The sequence below is a fragment of the Marmota flaviventris genome, chromosome 11 (assembly GCF_047511675.1).
Source record: "Marmota flaviventris isolate mMarFla1 chromosome 11, mMarFla1.hap1, whole genome shotgun sequence".
NCBI lineage: Eukaryota > Metazoa > Chordata > Mammalia > Rodentia > Sciuridae > Marmota > Marmota flaviventris.
The window spans coordinates 3,497,649-3,518,627 of NC_092508.1; positions in this window are offsets into that span (position 1 = coordinate 3,497,649).

The following is a 20,979-nucleotide window of genomic DNA, read 5'->3' on the forward strand; positions in this document are numbered from 1 at the left end:
TACCTAGTACCAAGTATTCTGTTACAGCGACATAAAATGGACTAAGCTAGAGTGTGTGGGGGGTGCACACAGCTGCTTGTGTGGACGGGGGCGGGGCTAGATGAGTGCGTGTATTCTGGAAAAGTTTTTTTTTTTTTTTCCCAGATAGCTCTGCCAGTCAGACCCCATGGTAATTGAGAATCATGATTTAAAAAAATCCCCACTAAATCTAGTCATTGACCCACTAAGACCAAATATACTGCTCAGCCCACAGAGCTATTATTCTCACCAGAAATAGCATTCGGGGCTCCTTCAGGAAGATAAAAAAGATATAAAAATAAGAATGAAAAGAAAATTACACAAAGTACCATTATATAACCACTAGGGACACTTTGTACATTTCCCCCCTTTCCTTTAAATATTCATAAAGAGTGTGTGTGTGTGTGTGTGTGTGTGTGCATGTGCGTGTGCGGTGTCCGAAGGCCAGCCAGCCCAGCACTGTAACTTCCTTTTTCAGCTTCATACTGTACACTGTGTGGGCGCTGACCCAGGCCCCGGGTGCCAACCAGCTGGGAGCCCTGTGGAGCATTGGAGCCTGGGAAGGGAGCGCCCCTCCTCACCTCTCCAGGAAGCTCCTCTTCTGAACCTGATTAGCCCCTCCACTCCTGAGGTTTGGATTGTAACTTTCTGAGGATCTAAGGACTTCCCTTTGAAGGGTAAATGCCTCTGTGGAGGCTCCGGGCCCAAGGCCTCCTAAAAGGTACCAGTTCTTCCCCTTATCACACTCTATGCTTCCCACTTGAAGCCCCACTGACAACTAGGTGTCCTTTAGACTGGAAAATTCCGGGCACTCAGTAGCCTGTAACTGTTGTAAAAACTGGTGGTGGGCCTCAGAATTTGGAGTGATCCCCTCTGGGCCTGCGTAAATAAAGTTTGGAGTCCCCTCCCCTCCGAGTGCGGCTTGCTGTCCTCCACTAGTGGGCTCCCCACAGCATTGTGAGTAGCTTCCATGGTGCTAATATGACTTATTGGGAAAACTGTTCAGTGACGCTGCAGCATCCTGTCAGGACAGTCACAGTAATTTTTTTTCACCTTTTCTATGATTAACTATTTCGGGGGCCTTTCCCCCTCAGGATTATTGTTATAACAGTGCTGAAATAAATCCTTGCCTATTTTATTGTTTTCATATTTTGGTTGTTTGATTGATCTTGCCTGCGCAGTGTGTGAAAGTCCCCACTCTTACCTACCCTCCTGAGCTCTGAGCAATCTCACTGAAGTAGGGGAACAAGAGAAGAGAAAAGAAAAGAGTCTTGCTACTTTGAAACAAGTCCACCTGCAATAGGGTGTCCCTTGTGATAGGAATATCCATCCGCATACTTCAAAGGGAAGCCTCCCTCCCAGGCCACAGGTCCCCTGCAGGGTGGCGATTCCTTGTGGGGAAAGCTCGGCCAGGGCCAGAGGTTTCAGACTGTGGAGTCTTGGCCCCCGGGGGGTTCTCGTGACCTGGGATGGATTCCCGTTTGGAGAGCCACCTGTGCTGGGCCACACACACCGGACGTCCTGTGATCTGTGCAGTGTGCCTGAGTCTCCCCGTGACCAGTCACATGACATTGGATGTGGCTTTTGCCCTTGAGGTGCGATGTCTGTGCTCACAGGTTTCAGATTTGGGAACATTTCTGATTTGGGATTTTCAGGTGAGAAATGTTCCACTGGCTCTTTTCAATCAAGTGAAGTGAAGCAAACAGAAAAAAAGACAAGCTCAGGTTGAAGAGGCACCGGGCTACCTGAAATCCCGTGGTGAGGTCAGTCCTCCCTCCACGGGGGCCTGTCTGGGGGACAGGGCCAGCCCAGTGCACTTAGGAGGGCAGAGGGCCATGTGCTGGGCTCCTGTCGGCCCCAGGTCTGACCCACTGGGCTCTGTTGGGAGCTGATGGCATTCCTCACCTTTGCCCAGGAGACGCAGGATGCCGCAGGGACAGGGCCCTGGGAGGCAGGTGGGAGTGCTGGGCTCTGACTTCCCCTGGGCTGGAGAGACAGCCTCTGCAGAGGTACTGAGGCCATTTCAGCCCCCCCCCCCCCAACACACAGAGAGCGGAGAATCCCAAATGGGACACAAACGGTGACAAATGAGAGGCCAGTTGGGTTGTTAGGGGTTTTGGTGTTAAGTTTTTGAGTTCTTTATATATCCTGGAGCCTAGTGCTCTATCTGACATGCGTGTGGCAGAAATTTGCTCCCAAAATGGAGAAGAAAAAATGAGAGGCCGAGAAACAGCTATGGACACCCGCAGCAATGAATGCACTCATTCCCAGGCCTGGGAAGTCTCCAGTGAAGGGCCCGGGCTCCCTGGAGAGAGAGCTGACACAGCCGGCCTCGGGGCACACGCAAAACCAGCCAGGAACAGTCTGTGGTGCCGGAAATGAAGGCCTCTCCATGACGGAATGGGGATTAAGGTGAAGAACAAGATAGCTGAGTATAGTAATGGGTTATCACCGCTGGGACGTAGCGAGCACCCCGCAGCCGTGCTGGTCCAAGTAAATGACTGAACACGTAGACGGGAGGGAAAGGACGGCCCTTCTCACAGTACAATTCTAGCTCGTGCACGTATGAGGAACGATGGAAACAGAACTATTTTTTAGCAAACACCATGGTAGTAATTGCTGCAGCCAAATCATTTGATAGAAGCTAAATCACCTAGTGAAAGTGCGAAGACAGACATTACTTCTGTCTCTACCAGGAACTTCCTGGTTTCAAAGAGAAAAACAGAGACAGGCCATGGCCGTGCTTGGTGGACACCACGTTGACCAACTGTGACTGTCACCGTTACTGGGACTAAGACAGGGTGGGGACCACTAGTCACAGTCCTCGGGGGACTGCCTGGGTTTTAAAGAGGTCAAGCTGGCATTTGAGGAGTGCTGAGCACAGAGGGCCTTGATTCCCACAGACTCAGAATATCCCCAGACGTCTCCAGAGGTGTCCCCGGGGCTCCTGCCCTGAGCCCGCGAGCGAGCCAGGCGCCTCCCAGCTGAGGGCCAGCTTCCCTCCCGAGCACCATCCGGCCAGGCCCTTGGGAGGCTTGAGTGAACTCGCATCCCTGACAATGTGAGAATGAGCTAATAGGGAGGCCCTCCACTTGGCTGTGGGCTTTACCATCAAGTGAAACTAGGGCAGAGCCTGATGTCAAGTTGATGTTAATCACATGGTCTCTGAACTTACGGTTTGGCGTGTGCTCATAGCTACAGACGAGTCCCGTCACGGGCTGCCATTAAGCTTCTCGTCCAAGATGCCACCCTAACCTTTTGTAGTTTTTATGTCCCTTACACCACCAGATCCCCACTGGATGACCTAGCAGAATAATAAGGGAAACCCCCCAGCAACCAAATTCTACGTCCTTGGTGACTTGCAGTGAGAAGGGTGCCGGAAAACAAAGTGGCCCCGAGAGAGGACAGACACACCCAGGAGCACTGCAGGTTAAAGTGGCTCAGGTGGCACCTTACCCTGTGGGGGCTCCGCAGCAACTCAGCCTGCAGAGGGAGGGGGAGGGGGCTCTGGGTGGAGCCAGGAATGGGCTGTGTGCGCCTGCTGAGTCATGGGGGGCGGAGGCTCAGTGCCCCCAGTGGCCATAGACGGCCACAGCCGGTGGCCAACAGGAGGTGTCCCGCGCTGGGCTTCCTCACTCCTGGGTCTTCCCTCCTAGCACGTCAAGTCTGCACAGAGGAGAAGCCAGGGCTGGACATCCCCCCGGAGGCTACAAATGACAGTGAACACTCACCAGGCCTCAGATGGAGAGATGGCCAAGAGTGGACCCATGTGCAGAAGGGGAAGGCTGTGAAACAGGAACTTCAGCAAACAGGGAGCTTTTCTAAAAGGGATCAAGGTTAAGAAATTTGAAATACATATTCTAAATGGGATTCAAGGAGACCTTATTCTTTTCTCATAACTATTTCACTGAGGCCGTCTGGGGCAGGGGAGGTGGAGGGAATCCTAAAGCATATGTAGCCACCTAACCTCCACCATCAGTCATGAGGGCAAAGTCAACGCGGAGGAAATAAGAGTGCTGCTTCCTGCATATCTGTCCCGGGGAAAGAGCCCCTGCAAAAAGAGAAGAATCTAGGGAAAAGGAAAACACACAATTCTTGAATCCATGGATATAAACCAGAAGCCCCAGGAGGGTGGCCCAGGGTCCAGGTCTGGAATCAGGTTTTAGGTCCTGTTTACCAGAATTGTCCTCTGGGCCCCATGCATTGGAAATTGCTCTGCCAGAGGATGGGGTAATGTCCATTGTGGTCCCCAGAAGATACAGGACACTCAGGCTTGACCATTAGGGGTCAAGAGATCCAGTTCTGTGTCCTCACCCGCCCTCCCCATCGCCAGCCCTAGGGGTGGCACGTCCCATCTGAGGAGAGCTGTGGCGGTGGCTCCGCTAGATCAAGGCGCTGCGTCCACCAGGCACTGTGAGAGCCCCAGCAAAGCTGAGGCCACCTTGCTTGAGGCTCTGTGGGCCAGTGCTCCGCAGGTCAAGACGGGAGTTGCTCCTCTGAGCTGACTACTTCCTCGTGGGGGGACAGTCCTGGGCACTGTGGGAAGTTCATGGTTGGTCTCTGCCATCTAGGTGCCACTGGCTCCCAGTCACTGACCCCGACAATGTGAAAGTGCCCAGACGTGATCAGACGTCCTTTGGAGGACAAAAGGCCAGTGAGGAGCACTGGCTTAGAGGCATGTCCTCGGAGGGGAGAGATCAAAGGCGGACAGAGGCCGGTTAGTTCTGCGGCTACACTTCAGTGGACTTGCCGTGGCCTGAGGGCTGCTCTCCTGCCGGGCAGCAGGGAAGGCCAGCAAGGCCACTTCAGAGCTCCTGCAGGCCAGCGCCAGCCCTGAAGACCCGTTTTCCTGTGACATTTGTGAAAAGGGCCGAGCTGTGTTTCCTTCTTACCTTTTAGGATCCTTGAGGGTACTTGGCCTGGCTTCCAGCTGTGAGGTCAAGGCCCAGCGGGGCGGGGGCAGCGTCCTCAGATGGAGAGCAGTCTGACCACCCACGGGGCTGCTCCACCTTGTGGAGACCCTGCAGCGCCCCTGCCTGGCACTCCTCCTGCTTCAGGGTGCCTTCCCTCCCCCTGCCTTGGTGCCCGCTCTCCGCATACCCCGTGCTCCCTCTTGTCCCCATGAACCGGGCAGAGCGGGCAGCCTCGCCCACTGAGAAGAGAACCTGAGTGGGACTGTTAGATAGGTCTCCTGAATTAACGGAGAGTCGCCCCGGAAGCCGATGGGGTGGCCTGCAGAAGGAGGCCATGTGGAGTCGCCCACCCGCCCAGGTTGGTGGGGAGGAGGCTTGTTTCAGAGTTTCTCCCTGAGGAGGCGATTTAGGGAAGGTACAGAGGATCAAGGGAGGCAGCAGGAAGCATGTTTGTGAGGGCTGGCGCCTGGGCTCTCACCGCGCATACGTGCAGACTGACTCCCCCCACTCTTCATACACACACACGCGCGTGTGCACGACGCCCCCACACACTTGTGCATGGAGAGATTCTCACACTTGCTCACACTCATGTGCAGACTGGCACTTGCACCCTCTGTCTCATACACACACTCTGCTCTCTGCCCTCAGGAGTGCCCGCTCTGCCTCCTCTGCCCCCCATGACTCAGGCCCAGAAGAGGAGGCAGCCCTGGCAGGCTCCATGTCTTCCCGCCACCCCATCCTTTCATGAGTCACCAGCCTCTTGTTGGCTCAGCCACTTCAAGAAGCTGGCCTCGCTCCAGGAGCCTCCTTGGCAGTGGAGGCCGCGCCGTGGGAAGGGGTGGGAAGGGAAAGCGGGGAATTCTAGAAGGCCCTTTAGAGGGGAGGGTGGGGGGCCGTGGCTAGAGGCCAGCATGTCCTCTGACCTCCAGGCCAGAGGCAGCAGAGGCCCGCTCCCCAGGTCCAAAGTGGGGGCTCCAAACTGGACAGGGGTCCAGGCCACAACCCGGGTGGCCACTGCCGCCCACAAATAATCCTGTGAGGGTGTCCAACCCCAAAGGAGACAGGAACCTGTGTGGCCTCGCCCATGACACAGGCGGAGTGTCACAGTGGCACTTCGTGCTGTTTGGATTCGCCTGGGGTGGCATCTCCGAATCCCGGGAACAGGGGGTGGCAGGAGACGGAGCCACCTCCCTGAGTCTCTGGGCGGGCCTGTGCGTGAGGGCTGCTGCTGGGACGCAGACGGAGGCTAACGTCGGAGTTTGCTCCTCGGGGTGTTTGTGAATGTCTCTTTCAAGGCTCCGGGGAAAGCAGAACATTTTGACTGCCAGAAAAGCACAAAACTGGGAGACTGGTTTTCACAGTTTCTCAAAGGAATTTAAATCCTGGCTGAACAGAGGCCCCACAGCAACCAACTGGAAACCTTTCTTGTGACAAGACCGACTGTCCTACCTTGAGAGGCTCTGAAGAAAGGGGAGGACCGCTGGTTAGTGCCAACGGGCCTTCAGCGTGGAGGGAAGGCTGGGCCCTGCCAGAAGGCCAGGGGGAGGAGGGCTGTCCTGGAGGAGGGCCTTGGGCCTCTCAGCAGCTTTGCTTTCTCCCGAGAACTGAGAGGAGCAGCCCAAGCTGTTGGGGACATGGTCAGCTCAAGGTGTGAACCCGGCCGGGGTCAGGCCCAAGTCCAGCCCACGCAGCTGGCCTCCCCATCAGGAAGCTCCTGGGGATGGGAAAGCTCCCGTCACTGGAGGGACAACACGCTGCTCAGGAAGCAGTGGACGTGAAGGGGAAGCCTCTGTGGCCCTGCCCGGGTACGGCGGGGTGGGGGGGGACGAAGATTTCCAGAAAGTGCCTTCTACTGAGCGCCACATCACGGGCTGTCCCCAAAGGACATGGAGAGCGAGAAAGGAAGCCATGGCAGGACAGCGGGGGCCAACAGCACGTCCGAGCAGGGGCGGGAGCCGAGTGTGAGTGTGAAGGGGAGCGTGTGTGGCCAGGAGGAGCCTGGCCCTGAGGTGGGCCTGGCTCTCACCTCAGACCAGGGAGGTCTGCAGACCGGGCTCGGGCCTGGTGGAGCAGGGGGGAGGGTGGGGGGAATCCAGGAGGCCCCAGGCTGGGTCCTGGGAAGGGTCCCAGCCGGGCCCTGCTGAGGGTTGGCCTCTGCCCAGGGCCAGCCTGGAGCCAGGTGCTCTACACCTCTGCCCCTTCAAACTCAGAGGGAAGTCACGAGTCCTGGCCCTCTCTTGCTCAAAACTTCAGGGCCTTTCCGGCCCCCTGCAGCCCACAAGTGGGCCCTCGTTCCAGGCCTGGTCCACACAGGAGTCATCTGTCAGCCTCCCAAATGAAGCTGAGCCCCGGGGCTCCTGGGTGGACCCAGGAGAGAAGGTGGAGGTGACCGTGTGAGGGGTGCCGCAGGCTGGGCTCCCCACACCTGCTCCTGCCTACACCAAGGGGCTCTGCGGCAGAGAGGGGGTGCAGGGCAGGGTGTGCCATGGGCAGAGAATAAGAGTGACCCAAAGAAGACCTTCAGGAGAGACAGGAGACAAGTGAGAGAAACGAGTCTTGGTTCATTATTTCTGCCATACTTTTGGGGTGTGTGTGTGTGTGTGTGTGTGTGTGCGCGCGCGCGCACGCGGGCATGTCTATGTGTACTTCTCCTTTATTCATTCTGAGTATGAAAAACATTCAATTTTGGTGATATCAGAATGGCTCAAAGTTTATGCTTAAAGCTTCAAGGAAACCAAGTCTTGGTTATAGAAAATTTAGCCAATTACACAGCAGCAAAAATCCTAGTTCTATCTTTTTCTTGTAATGCTAGCAAATCCATTTCTGGACCTGGGCATTTTCGATTGTCAATATTCAAAGTGTTGCGAGTTCCTTCCCGGGCACTGACATTGAGGATGTGTTAGAATCTACATGTGGGAGGTTCTTCGGTCCTACAATGATGTCAGAAAACAGGCTAGTGTGCCTCCCAACGTTTGTCTAGACTAAACTAGACACAAAGAAAGAACAACAAAATAATTAGTCTAAGACAATGCTTCTGGACAACAAAAACAAACCTTTGGTTATTTGTGTTTTCAATTACAGGAGGAGTCATAAATACCAAAGATCCTACACACATTTTTTTTTGGTTTGGGGATGGAAACAGGAGCTTGTCTGAGCTAAGCCAGTGCTTGGACCACTGAGCTACATCCCAGGCCCTTCTAGACCTATTTTGAAGTTAATTCAAAGATTAATTCCTCTGATAAATCATTTGCTCCTCCGGCAGAGAAGAGCCACAGGGAGGGCGAGGGCTGTCACTTGGGTGTGACAAAAGCTGGGTCCCCCCAGAGTCATCGTTCTCAGGATCACCAGGTTCTGGTTTCTCTTATAGAAGGGCATCTACCTGGGACACCAAGGGAAAGGGAGCGAAAGTGCTGTAGCTCGACATGCTGGGTCATGTTTAGGTTGGTTCAGCCCAGACTCCGTTGACTGTGGGCCCTGGAGACAGGAGAGGCCTTCTCCCTCACCGGCCAAGCGTGCCTGGGCTCTGTCTTGAGAAGCTCTGTCCACATAGGAACATGGACACACGGCACCATGACATTCTACTCAGCAGACAAAATGCACCTTGTCCCTCCAGGCAGGTGCCCACTTTCTCTGGGGTCTATGGGTGACGCAAGCTTTGGGGCAGGCAAGTGTGCCGGCCACCAAGGCCCCATGTGGTGGCCAGATGCCAAGAGAGTCAGGAGTGCTTGCAGCCATCCTGGGCTGTTGGTGACCCTCTGAAGGGATGTCTCCAAGCTGAACCTCCGTCCTCACCATGTCCAGGCAAGGGAGCCCCAGCTGTGGCTTTGCTGGCCTCAGATGAGGGTCTGAGGAGGCAGGGCCCAGAAAGAGCCAACATGTCATTTACAACCAGCTTTCAACCCAGTCCTGGCTGCCCCGCAGGCAAGAGAGGAAGATGAGCTGCCTGGCTCTGTGGGAGCAGCAGCCTGGCCCTGCTGCCTCTGCAGCCAGGCCGCACCCACAGGCTCAGTGCTGGGGACAGGGTGCTGGACTGGCCCTGAGAGGCTGGTGACAGTCGGCAGAACTGCCTGGGGCCTCTTCCAGCCCAACAGGATTCCCACTACATGTCCTCTCAGCTGAAAGCATGGGAGGAGACAGACACGCCTCTTGGTGAGCATGCAGGTGACTTACTGCAGCCAGTAGCTTTCCCACCATGAGAAGGAACCTTAGGAAACCGTAGTGTCCTAGGAGAAGGCTGCTTCCTAGACCACCAGCTCATGCTTCACACAGGGCCCCCACTGTGAGGCATTCCCTTCGGGTCTCAGCATGAGTGTCCTGCGGTCACTGTATGCCTAATTAGTGCATGGCCCAGGTTTCCTGACAGCCCATCCAGGAGATGGCAGAAGGGCAGAGAGAATGTTCTAGGGCTTTCTGTTTCTGTACAGGCCTCTCAAGGTGTAGAATGACTGAGAGACTGCACCAAGACTTGTAGAGCATTGCGGGGCTGGGAAACACCAGTATGGAGAGGCTCCCAGGTGGGCTGATGCGGAACTATGAACGGCTGAGACAGTGGCACCTGTGTCTGGAGGCCAGGCAGCCTTCAGAGGGCCCAGAGGAAGGGCTTTACTGCAAGTCAGGTGGACTCTGGTGTGTTCTGCCATTATCCCAAGCTCCTATCACGTGCCCTGAGGGATTTAGGGATGAGGCTAGTGGACCAGAATCCCCTGCTAAGGCCAGGGTAGCAGCAGCAAGAGGTCACACAGGGAGGACTCATTCTCAGAGTTGGAGTCTCAAGTCCTAGGAATCACTGGTGCATTCCCACCTGTGCCAAATGGTACATTCACACTGTGCCACATGGAGCATTCATGCCCAGTAGCCCTGCCACAGTGGATATGATAGCCAAATGCTTGAAGTGAGAAATTTAGCAAGTGAATCTCTGAAAAATATCACAAACGCTTCCTTTATTTAAGAACTCATTGACATTAAAGAAGACTATTAGTCTCATTGAAGGCATAAATTTATTAATGTATTTCCCTTCTTGTTCAAGAAAAAAATCTGGAGGGTATTTATAGAAAGACATTGGGGATAAAGAGAATTGAGTACAAAGGCAGAGGGTGCAGCAAGTTAGCAGAGGGGAAGGAAAGCCATCGTGTGGAAGCAGACGCAGACCGACACTGGCTTTGAGCAAAATGGCAGAGACACAATCACTCATTAGCATACAGTGCCACAGGACACTCATGCCGAGGCCCCAGGGAATGCCTCACCGTGGGGTCCCTGTGAAGCGCAGTCCGGTGGTCTAGGAAGCTGCCCTTGACTAGGACAATATGGTCTCCTAAGGTCCCTTCTCATCCCTCGCCCTCTGTGGCGCCAGCCCTGAAGAAGCACACAGCATGGTGGTGGAGGGGACACTGCCAGTACTTAGAGAGCCTCCCTAGCTGCCGAGAGCCCAAGAATCCCCTGGGTCTTGGTGAGTCCAGATTTCTGTTGAGTAGGTTCCTGGGAGAGGCCCAGCTGTGGTCCAGGGAGCACACTTTGAGAATCAGGGCTCTAGGGAGCTTTACACCAAAATTGTTTTTGCCAATAATTTTGATGAAATCTGGAAAGCAAATGCTGGGGTGGACTTCCTGGTAAGAGTTGGGATCGTTCCTACCACAGACAGGCCACACACTCTGAATGTGCAGGCCCACCTTGACTGTCCCTGAGGACCAAGACCGGCTAGACCAGGACTGGGGCCTGCAGCTAGAGCCGCTGCACTTCTCCAAGGGAGGGGCGTGCCATCCAACAGCCCTCAGCTGGAGATTCCTTAGGCCAACGACACATGTCCAGGATAATTTTGTCAGCATGTTCTTCAGCTTTTTGTCATTGAAGAAAATATTTGAAAAAAAATCAACTTAAAGGAGAAAACATTTATTTTGGATTATGGTTTAGACTTTTCAGTCCATGGTCGGCTGGCTCTACACACTGGGCTGCAGGTGTGGCAGAGTGGGGTTGTCACCTCCTGGTGCCCAAGAAGGAAAGAGAGAAAGGAAGGGGGGTAGGTGTCAAGGGTAAGCTGCGCTCTTCCATGGCGCGTCCGGGGATCTACTTCCTCCGTTAGGCAGCATCTCCCACACTGCCACCACCTGCACACTGCCACCACCTCCCACACTGCCACCACCTCCCACACTTCCACCACCTCCCACACTGCCACCACCTGCACACTGCCACCACCTCCCACACTGCCACCACCTCCTACACTGCCACCACCTCCCACACTGCCACCACCTGCACACTGCCACCACCTCCCACACTGTCAGCAACTGCACACTGCCACCAAGTCATTAACCCATCCACAGTGAGTCCACCATGAGGTCAGGGCACTCGTGGTTCAGTCACAGGAGCACGGCTGCCATGGGGACAGGAGTCCTGCCCTTGAGCACAGGAGTCCTCGGAGGACGCTCCATGTCCACACCACAGCAATCGGGCTTTTTCTATTTAAGTTTTTCGTTAGCACACATTTCGATTTGCTCTTCTAAACTGATGAATTATGAATGAATGACAAAGCCCCCCAGGTAGCGCCTGGCTGGACTGTCAAATCATTCTTGCCTTTGTTCCTAGAAATTCAGCTACAAGTTCACCATGGATTTTTCTATCTCACGGAGCCTCATAAACTCATCTGTTCCAACTCTACGACAAAAGGAGTGATGTCTCAAGGGGCCATCAAAGATATCTAGGAAAATAAAGCAAATAAAGCCTCCCTTCAAAACTATTGAGTAATTCGAGCATCCTCCAGCTGCAGAAAGACCCGCTTTCCTGGGGGGCTCTGCTTAGCCGGCAGTGCCGGTGGTCTGAGGGTAGAGGACGAGTGATGGAATGGCCTGGAAGCCAGCGAATCTGGTGGCACGTGTTGCACAGGGGTAAGGACCAAGCCGGGGCCTCTTTCTGCTGAGCTGCTTGCTATGGATGCTCAACACCAGGGGGTTAGGACATGGAGCCTGCCTTGTGGGTTGGGTTTTTCTTATCAGAGTGCTTTTGTGACCCAGAGGAGGGGTCGGGTGGGGATGCTGAAAAGCTCCCTGCATAGAGTCCCACAAGAGACCAGCATCTCTGCTCACATGAGGGACATCAGACACAGTATTAGACACTTAGCCAAGGTAACGCTGGCAATGCTGAACACTAGCCCCTCCTAACCTTTGACATTGGTCCATATTACATTGCCTTGGGCAAAACCAGAGTGACAGAGGGCACGTTCCTTTATTTCTATCCATGTCCTTTGTGAACCAGTTCGACGGAAATCGGGATCATAAGGTGTGGCTTACAGCAGGTTAAGGCTGCCGGATGGACTGGGGGTTCTTGGACCATCTCCTTTGACATCGTTTAGTGTCCGAACTTACATACAACCTACTCCAGCTGTTAAATTGATTGAGTTGTTTCACTGACACAGGATACCTATGGTCAGGTCTATTATGGTTTGGATGAGAGGTGTCCCCCAAAAGCTCACTTATGACAATGAAAGAAGGCTCAGAGGAGAAATGATTGGGTTGTGAGAGCCTTAACCCAACCTGTGAATTGATCCTCTGATGGGGATTAACTGAGTGGAACTGGAGGCAGGTGGAGTGCGGCTGGAGGAGGTGGCTCACTGCGGGCGTGGCTGTGGGGTATGTATTTCGTATGTGGAGAGTGGAGTCTCTCTCTGCTTCCTGATCACCGTGTTGTGAGCTGCTTCCCTCCACCACACTCTCCAGCCATGAGGTCTGTCAGAGGAGTGGAGCCTGCCTTCTATGGACTCAGAGGTCTGAAACGGTGAGCCCTCAAATAAACTTTTCCTTCTCCACAGTGGTTCTGGTCAGATCTTTTAGTCCCAGCAGTGAAAGGCTGACCAAAACAAGGTTGGGTCACCTGAGGCATTATCAGGCAACAGAGCCCTTCCCCTCTGTCCTGAACTGCCCTCCTTGGGGCCCAGGGGCAGGCGTATGATCTGGAGGACTTTATTAAATCAAGACTGCTTTGGCAGTTCCTCTCATCATGGGACTCGCACATGGGGACTGGCCTGGCTCCTCTGTTCAGCAGGATGAAGCTTTTCCTACAGCTCCACCCATCAGAGGAAGCCTGACTTAGATCCAAGATGCACATGCTCTCGTCAGGTGGCTGCACCCAGCATCACTGAAGTCCACTCCTCCCTGAAGAAGAGATGTCAAGCAGAACAAAACAAAAATACCCCACACCCTGTATTCCCACTATCGCTTGTGACCAGAGAGAATGTTAAAAATCATTTAATCAAGAAAATCGTCACCCTACTCTTAGCTTGTCTTTATTTAAGTATTTAAAGCTTATACACTATTTCCCACTACATTTAGAAAGTGTCCTTTACTTACAGATGGTACAAATTAGGAGCAAATTTATTGCTTTGCTTAACCACAAAAATGTGATCAGATTACCCAAGGTTGCTAACTCCCTCGAAATGAAAAACCCCAACTCCTCATACCGCAGTGTTCCCAAGTGTGCTCACGGGGAAGGGAAGGAGAGAGTTTGCTAAGGAGGGGCTCGTCCTTCAATTCAGGAGAGCCAATTTCGCAAGGCAGAGTCTCCTTGCAGGTGGTGGGAAAGACACCCTTTTGCCCGAAGGCTCCTCCCCAGCAGATGTCCTGTAGGGACAGGGCAGAGGAGCAGGAGTCTATCAGGTGGACTACACTTCCTGCTTTTGCTACTGAAACAGAAGATCAAGTTAGGGGAGAGGGGACCAGGAAATTGCCTGGAACACAATCAGGGTGGGATGTCCCTGCAGGCATCTCCATCAGGGGTTGCTTGGTACCTTGACCTTGGTACTGCTGGGTGGTGAGATTCTTGTAACATCTGAGACAACTAGATTCCTGTTTCCAGTACTCACCGCAGGTGGTCCCCAGGGCTTGGAGTGTGGCTGACCCCAACAGGCTGTGCATGATGCACACAGATTCACAGAATTAGTAGGAAGCATGTAAAATATGTCAATATTTTTATATTGATGACATGTTGGTTAATACTATTCTACATTGGGCTCAATAAAATATGTTGTTAAAATTAATTTCATTTGTTCTTCCCTTTTTTATTGTGGCTACTAGAAAATTAAAATTCTAGACAGGCTGGTCTTCTCTTTCACTGGACAGCAGTGGGTTAGATAGTTAAAAGCCTTTCTTGGTATTAAGTTGAAACTGGCCTTTTTGGACCTTCTTGATTTTGCCCTCTGATGAATAAACAAAATTCCTGCACATGACAAGTCGGTCCAATATTTGAAAACAACCCTCATCCCCACCCATCCTTTCTTCCCATGCTGAAAAGCCTGCCCTTCTCACAAGCCTTCTTTTTAGGACATGTGTTAAAGATTATTTATCCGAAACGTAGCAAAAGCAAGACTGATTACTGCTATCTTGCTGGACTCTGTGTTTAATAAGCCTAGTTGACTTTTATTGGCTCTCCGGGAATTTACAGGGTTGTAAAACATCTGGTCCCTTATCAGTTGTGGACAGTTAAAAGTTCAACTTGCAAAAGCTAGAAAACAAGTCATGTTCTCACAACAGAGAGGAAAAGCAACACTTTAGGCATAGTTATGCGGGTTTATGGTGAGGGTGTCCAACATGTTGGGTTTTGTTGTCACCTCCCACATTCTGGCTGCTGGGGACACACTTCCGCCCAGTGGAGGGGAGCATCTCCGCCCGTGCAGTTGTCCCATGCTGGCACACTCACCTTGCTCTGAAGAGTCCATTCCACTGTTCTGTTAGTTGAGATACTTAGAGGAACTTAGATTCAAGGGACCCTGTGGTCATGCACCCACCGTCCCCTGAAAACTGGTTCCTTGAACTGAGGCAAGATGCCCTAGGATTCCTTGCCAATAAGTCCTACATTTTAAGTGTCCTTAGACAGTCATGCTGGAGGAAGCCCCACGGTAGGCAAGCCACACGGAGCAGATGCCATTCCAGGAAGGGTGCAACAGAATCCTTCCAGGGCAGAGAGCCAGCATCACTGGCTGATGAGTAATCATCTGACTTCCTCAAGATGCTGCCATATTGAGTGTCCACCTCACTCTCTGCAGATGCCAGGGCAGAAGAGGAAACTGCGACATCAGCCTTGGTGAGGGAGACCCACGCTGTGTGGCCCACACACGACCCCATTCTTGCCACTGCCACAGTCACTCTATTTATGGGATAGCACTGGGGTGACTGAAAGAGCTTGGCTGATATAAAAAGCAAAACTTAACTTGTTGTTATGATTTGGATATAAAGTGTCCCCTGAAAGTTGATGTTTTGGAGACAGCTTACAGCAGTGTTCAGAACAAAATGATGGGTTTTGGACACTGATTTCATCAGGGACTCATCCATTTGCTGGATTAACGATTTGAATGGACTACGAGGTGGTAGCTGTAGACATGTGGGGCATGGCTGGAGGAAGCAGGTCGCTGGGGGAGTGCATCAGGGGTTTTCTATTGTCCCTGGCTTCTTCTGCCCCCTCTCTCTCTCTCTCTCTGCTCCTTGGAATGCTGATTACACAAACTTAGCAAGCTAATGCTGATGACTTCAGTGCTTCTGTAGCCTAATACACATATAAACCCCTCTCGGAATAGGGACCTGTGCGGAACTGAGGGAACTGTGGGAAGGATGTGTCACTCATCCATCCAGCAGGCTGCTAAAGACAAGACTCTATGATGGACAGGGGACACTGCTTGGCAAATCACCGGGGGATGGAGGTGATACTGGCTCAGCCTGACACCACTGAATTCTTGGAGCACTCTCTGATTTCTTGAATGCTTTCCGCAGGAAGTCATATGTCTCCCACTCCATCTCTGGGTACCTTCTTTGGCCTTTCAGCAACCTATCCCACTGCCTTGGTACAACTGGGCTGTGGATGTGACAGTCTCCAATGCAGCAATGTTCAGAGGTAGGACTTTGGGGAAGTGATTGGATCATGAGTGTTTTGACCTCACCAGATTAACCCATTGTTAGCTGAAGGACTACTGAGACCCGGAGGCGGCTCTGGGAGGGGGACCTACTTGGAGGACACAGGTCACTGGGGGTGGGCCCTGGCCCTTCCCCCCACCCCCAGCTCTGCTTCCTGGTTGCCATGAACTGAGCAACTTTCCTGTGCCATGGTGCTCTGCCTCATCTCAGGCCCAAAGCGATGGAGCTGGTCACCCATGGACTGAAACCTCTGAACCTGAGCCCAAATGACCCTTCCCTTCTCTGAGTCATACTTATCAGTGTCTGTCACAGTGACAACAGGCTGACTGGCATGTTGGGTCACTGCTTGTGCAGATCACCTGTGCACCTACTCGAAAGTCCATCTTCTCTGGGCGATGGGATGAGGCGGACCAGTAGCCAGTCACAGTCCAGCCTGTCCATCGAGATTCTAATCTTTTCTTTTTAAGAAATCCTAGTTAGTTCTTTTCGATGTCACAGATACTTTTGAAGTCTCTTTGGTCATTATTCACATACTTAACCCTTGATCTCCTTACACATATTTAAAAAATTTAATAAAGTTTAGTAAAATAAGCACACATTAAAATGCTTAAATATATTAAATACTGATACATATTGAACATTTTGGGTTTTTTTTTTTTTACAGTGTCTTTGAGGCTTTAATTCTCTAGTTCTCAGTTGATGCTGATTCTTTCACAGTGGCTTATTTATTGTGCATTGTTTTTATTGGGAACGCTTCTTTCTTGCAGCCCTATCTGTGGCAATGGATTTAAGTCTTGAGCTAAATACATTTCCCCAAGTGTGAGTTTTTGCTTCTGCGGAACTTCTGGGAGAAACCGTAAAATGCTGAAAATAGGCTTGGGTGAGTGAGGCTTGCTCCTATGGGGCAGGGCCGGGGAGGGGCTGCAGGTTTTCTCTCCTTCAGCCTCCCAGAGTGGGATCTATAAGTTGTCCTACTTTGAGTTGACTGATCCTGCTACCTGATCAAACTTCGGGTTTGTTTTCTGCTTCCTTCCCCATCAGAGGCCCAGAGTACTCAGGTTCTAGGTCATCAAGATGGGCAGGTGTCCCCAGAACACATGCAGGCCCCAGTGCTAGGGTGGAGTGCTTGCTGGTCTTCAAAGGTATCCTTACTTTTCTGTCCATAAATTATAAATAACTTAAACACTACTTTTAGCAGCATTTTAGTTTTTCTAGACTGAGGGCATTCTTCCATTCTTTTAACCATTGGTGGAAGCAGATGCCAACCCTGTATTTTCACATGCACATTTAACTTGGAGTCTAAAATTAATCGGTGTCTTTCCCCTTGCTGAGTATCTCAAAGATTCAGACTCAATGTACTGGGCAATAGTAGCTTTTTAGTATGGAGGTATTTTGCTTTCAGATGGCTGTAACTTAATACTTACTAATCCAGGGTGAGAGTTACCAAACTTCCAGGAGACTTTTCAAGTATCTACCTGTGTGGATGTACTGCGCACGGTAACAATCTGGAAGCACCACAACTTTGTGAATTTGATGTTCTCACTGATGATATCATCTTATAAAATTAGTTTATTTATTACTGATATAAGTAGGTTTATTTTCTTAAAAGGCCATTCTCTTTCATAAATGCTATAAAATCAACAGAATCAAGAAAATTAATGTTTGATACAAATTTATCGAATCCAAGGATCAGAAAACTTTTTCTATAGTCAGGAGGGTGAAAGTTTTCGCCTTTACAGGCTGACAGTCTCTGTCTCAACTACTCAATTCTGCCATCACTGTATGAAGCAGCCACAGGCAATATAGACATAAATGCATGTGGTTGGATTCCAAAAAAACCTTATTTACAAAAATATTCATCAGCCCAATGTTGACTCACAGGCTGTGATTTGCTAACCCTACAGTTTATCCAGATTTCACCAACTGCAAAGAATGTGCTTCACAGCAGTGCATTTATGGTGGTTATGCCTTTAGTTCCCTTTGACATGGAACAGTTTTCAATTTTTGTTTTTATGAAATTTACATTTTTGAAGGAGATCCAGTTATTCTGTAAAAGGTTCTTCATCTTGGGTTAACGTTATGCTTCTTTATTATTAATGAAGCATTTACATTTTGGACACCACAGAACTGAGGTGCTCTCCTCAGCATTTGTACCCAGAGGCCCCTGGTGCTGAGGTGACCCTCTACTGATAAAGGTCACTTTGTTACGGAGCTCAGTTTCATTCACTAAAATGCTCACATACTTCCCTTTGGTCAACGTTGTAGGAAGGACGTTTGGATCTGTAAATATTCTTAATTCCCAAGCTTTTATCCACTAATTGACTATCCATTTATGAACCTCACCTATTGCCAACTATGATGGTGATTTCTGTGTTAGTTAGCTTTGCGTTACGACAACAAAATACAGAGTTTATTTAGGGCCATAGTTTGGAGGTTCAAAGCCAACAATGTGTGGCCTCACTGCTTTACCTTCTGGTGACAGCATGGGATGGCAGAACTCCATGGCAGGAATGTAAAGAAACAGTCACGTCGCCAACAGGAGCAGAGAGAAGAGAGCAGGTGGGACCAGCTGGCTCCTTTTATAACAACCCTCAGGAGAACGTCAGGGGTGGCATGAGAGCCACCAAGAGGTGTCCTATGAAGTCCTCCTGAGGGCATTCCCCCGGTGACCTCCCGCTAGGCCTCACAGGCTAAAGGCTCCACCAACTTCCCAAGAGCCTCACTCTGGGACCAAGCATGCAGCATGTGTCTTTGGGGACACTCAGCAACCAGATCACAGCAGTTTCCAAATATTCTAAGTTCCTCATTCACTCCGCACCACTGGCTGGACCTGCCCTCCACTCCTGGGTGCTGTATCAGTTCAGAACCGGGGGTCTTGTTTAATAGCTACGGTTCTTGACCATCATGACTTACTCTCATATCCAAGCTGGCTCCTCTGTCCTTTGGCCTCCCTGCTTTCTGCCACAAGATATTCAAAGACATTCTCTTCTTTTAAAACTGGAACCAACTATTTCCCTCAAGAAGCCGACTCCTTTGAAAGAAATAGGTTTTGGTTTCATTGATTTTTTCCCCCCATTATTTGTATGATTTCTATGTCATTTCTCATCTTCATTGTTGTCTTCCTTCTATTTATCTGGGGCTTGATTTGCTCTTCTAAGTTCTTAAGGTAGAAAACTTAAATAATTGATTTTAGACTTTTATAAATACTTAAAAATATAACTTGCACTCTCAGTAGGGCTTTAATGTTATCCCTCAAATTTATTATGCCTATTCTGAATTTCATTCATTTTGAAATATTTCTCAGTTTCTCTTCTAACTTCTTCTTTGCTCCATGGATTGTTTAGAAGCACATTTTTAAAATTACTAAGTTTGGGGAGCTCTTCCATCTATTTTCTGCTATTGGTTTCTAACTTGATACTGTTATGGTCAGAGCTTGGACCTATTAGGGTCATAAGACTTGCACTGTGGCCAAGGACGGTTGTCTGGTGAGGGCTGGTTCTGCTGGTGGTGGCTAGTTCTAGTTCCATGGGTCATCACTCAGGTCCACGAGCTGGTGGTGATGTTCACATGCTCTAATGGTCCATTAGTTACTATGGGATGAGTATTGAAATCTCCAGCTAAATTGTAGATTCTTCTTTTTCTCCTTTCAGTTCTATCGGTTTTGGCTTCCTGTACTTCTGAAGTTCTACTGTTGGGTGCTTAATGGATTCATAATGAACAAACTGCTTTATCATGTTTGTTGAAAGGTCCTTCTTTATCCCTTGAAATATTCCTTCTAAAATTTACATCATCTGTTAACATAGCCATAGCAGTTTTGTGTTTGCAATGATACATCATTTCTTTTACTTTTAGCTGACTTTCTAGGGTTTTTTTAATATAATTTTATCTTATTTACTTATTTTTATGTGGTGCTAAGAAACAAACCCAGTGCCTCACATGTGCCTGGCAAGCGCTCTATCACTGAGCCACAACCCCAGCCCCTGATAGGTTTCTTGTACACATAGTGTAGCTAGATCTTTCATCTTAACTCACTGACGACTCTTTCAAAACTGGAGTGTTTACAATTATTTATGTTAAACAGGCTTAAATCCATCCTCAAGGTATTTATTTCCCATCTGCCCCATCTATTTTTGGTTCCTCTTCTTGATTCCTGCCATATTTGGAATGGAGTATTTTTAAACTTATTATCTTCTCTTATGCCCACGATTGACTTGTTGCACCTGTGTTATTGTGGTCATTCTAGAGCAGCAAGATCCACTGGGACTTTTTGTAATGCTGAAAATACTCTATACTTGTGTCCTCAAATACGGTAGCCACATGTGGCTATTAAGTATTTGATATGCATCTGGTGCAACTGAGGAGCTGATTTTTAAATTTCATTTCATTTTCACTAATTTAAATTTAACCCCCTGCAGCCAGTGGCTACCATATTGAACACTGCAACTCTAGACTTAACTATATGGATTGTCTCCTTATCATGATTTAACTTTATATTAAATTGTTGAAAGTACATATTAATTTCCCCCTAATTCTTTATTGTATTTTGCCATATGCTTTTATATACATATAATGCTATAAAAGTACATATTAATTTCCCCCTAATTCTTTATCGTATTTTGCCATATGCTTTATATACATATAATGTTACGTGTTAAAAATCCTCCAATACACTATTTTGCTTTAAAAATGTCTTTTAAAGCCATTAAATTAATTTCATATACACCCAGATAGTTATCATTTTTAACCCCTCATTCCTCTGTGTGGGTCTAATATAATTTTATTCTGCTGAAAGAACTTTAATATTTACTTCAGTGAAGTTTTTCTGCTGTTGAACTCTCCAATTTTTCTTTGGTCTAAAAAAGTTTTTTTCTGATTTTAATTTTTAAGGACATTTTGACTGGATTTAGAACTATAGTTTTAAAGTTTCTATTTTACAGGCCTGAAAGAAAAAATTCCTTCTTTTCCTTTCAGGCTGTTAAAGATGTAACTCCATTTTCTGATTGCTTGCCTAGTTTCTGTGTTTATGAATTCTTATCTTTCATATCTGTCTAGATGATGCCCATTTGCTTTAACTTTTTTTTATTACATACTTTTGTATTGTGTGTGTTTATCTTGGTCGAGATTGGTTAAGCTTCATTAATCTGAGTTGTATACTTTTCATC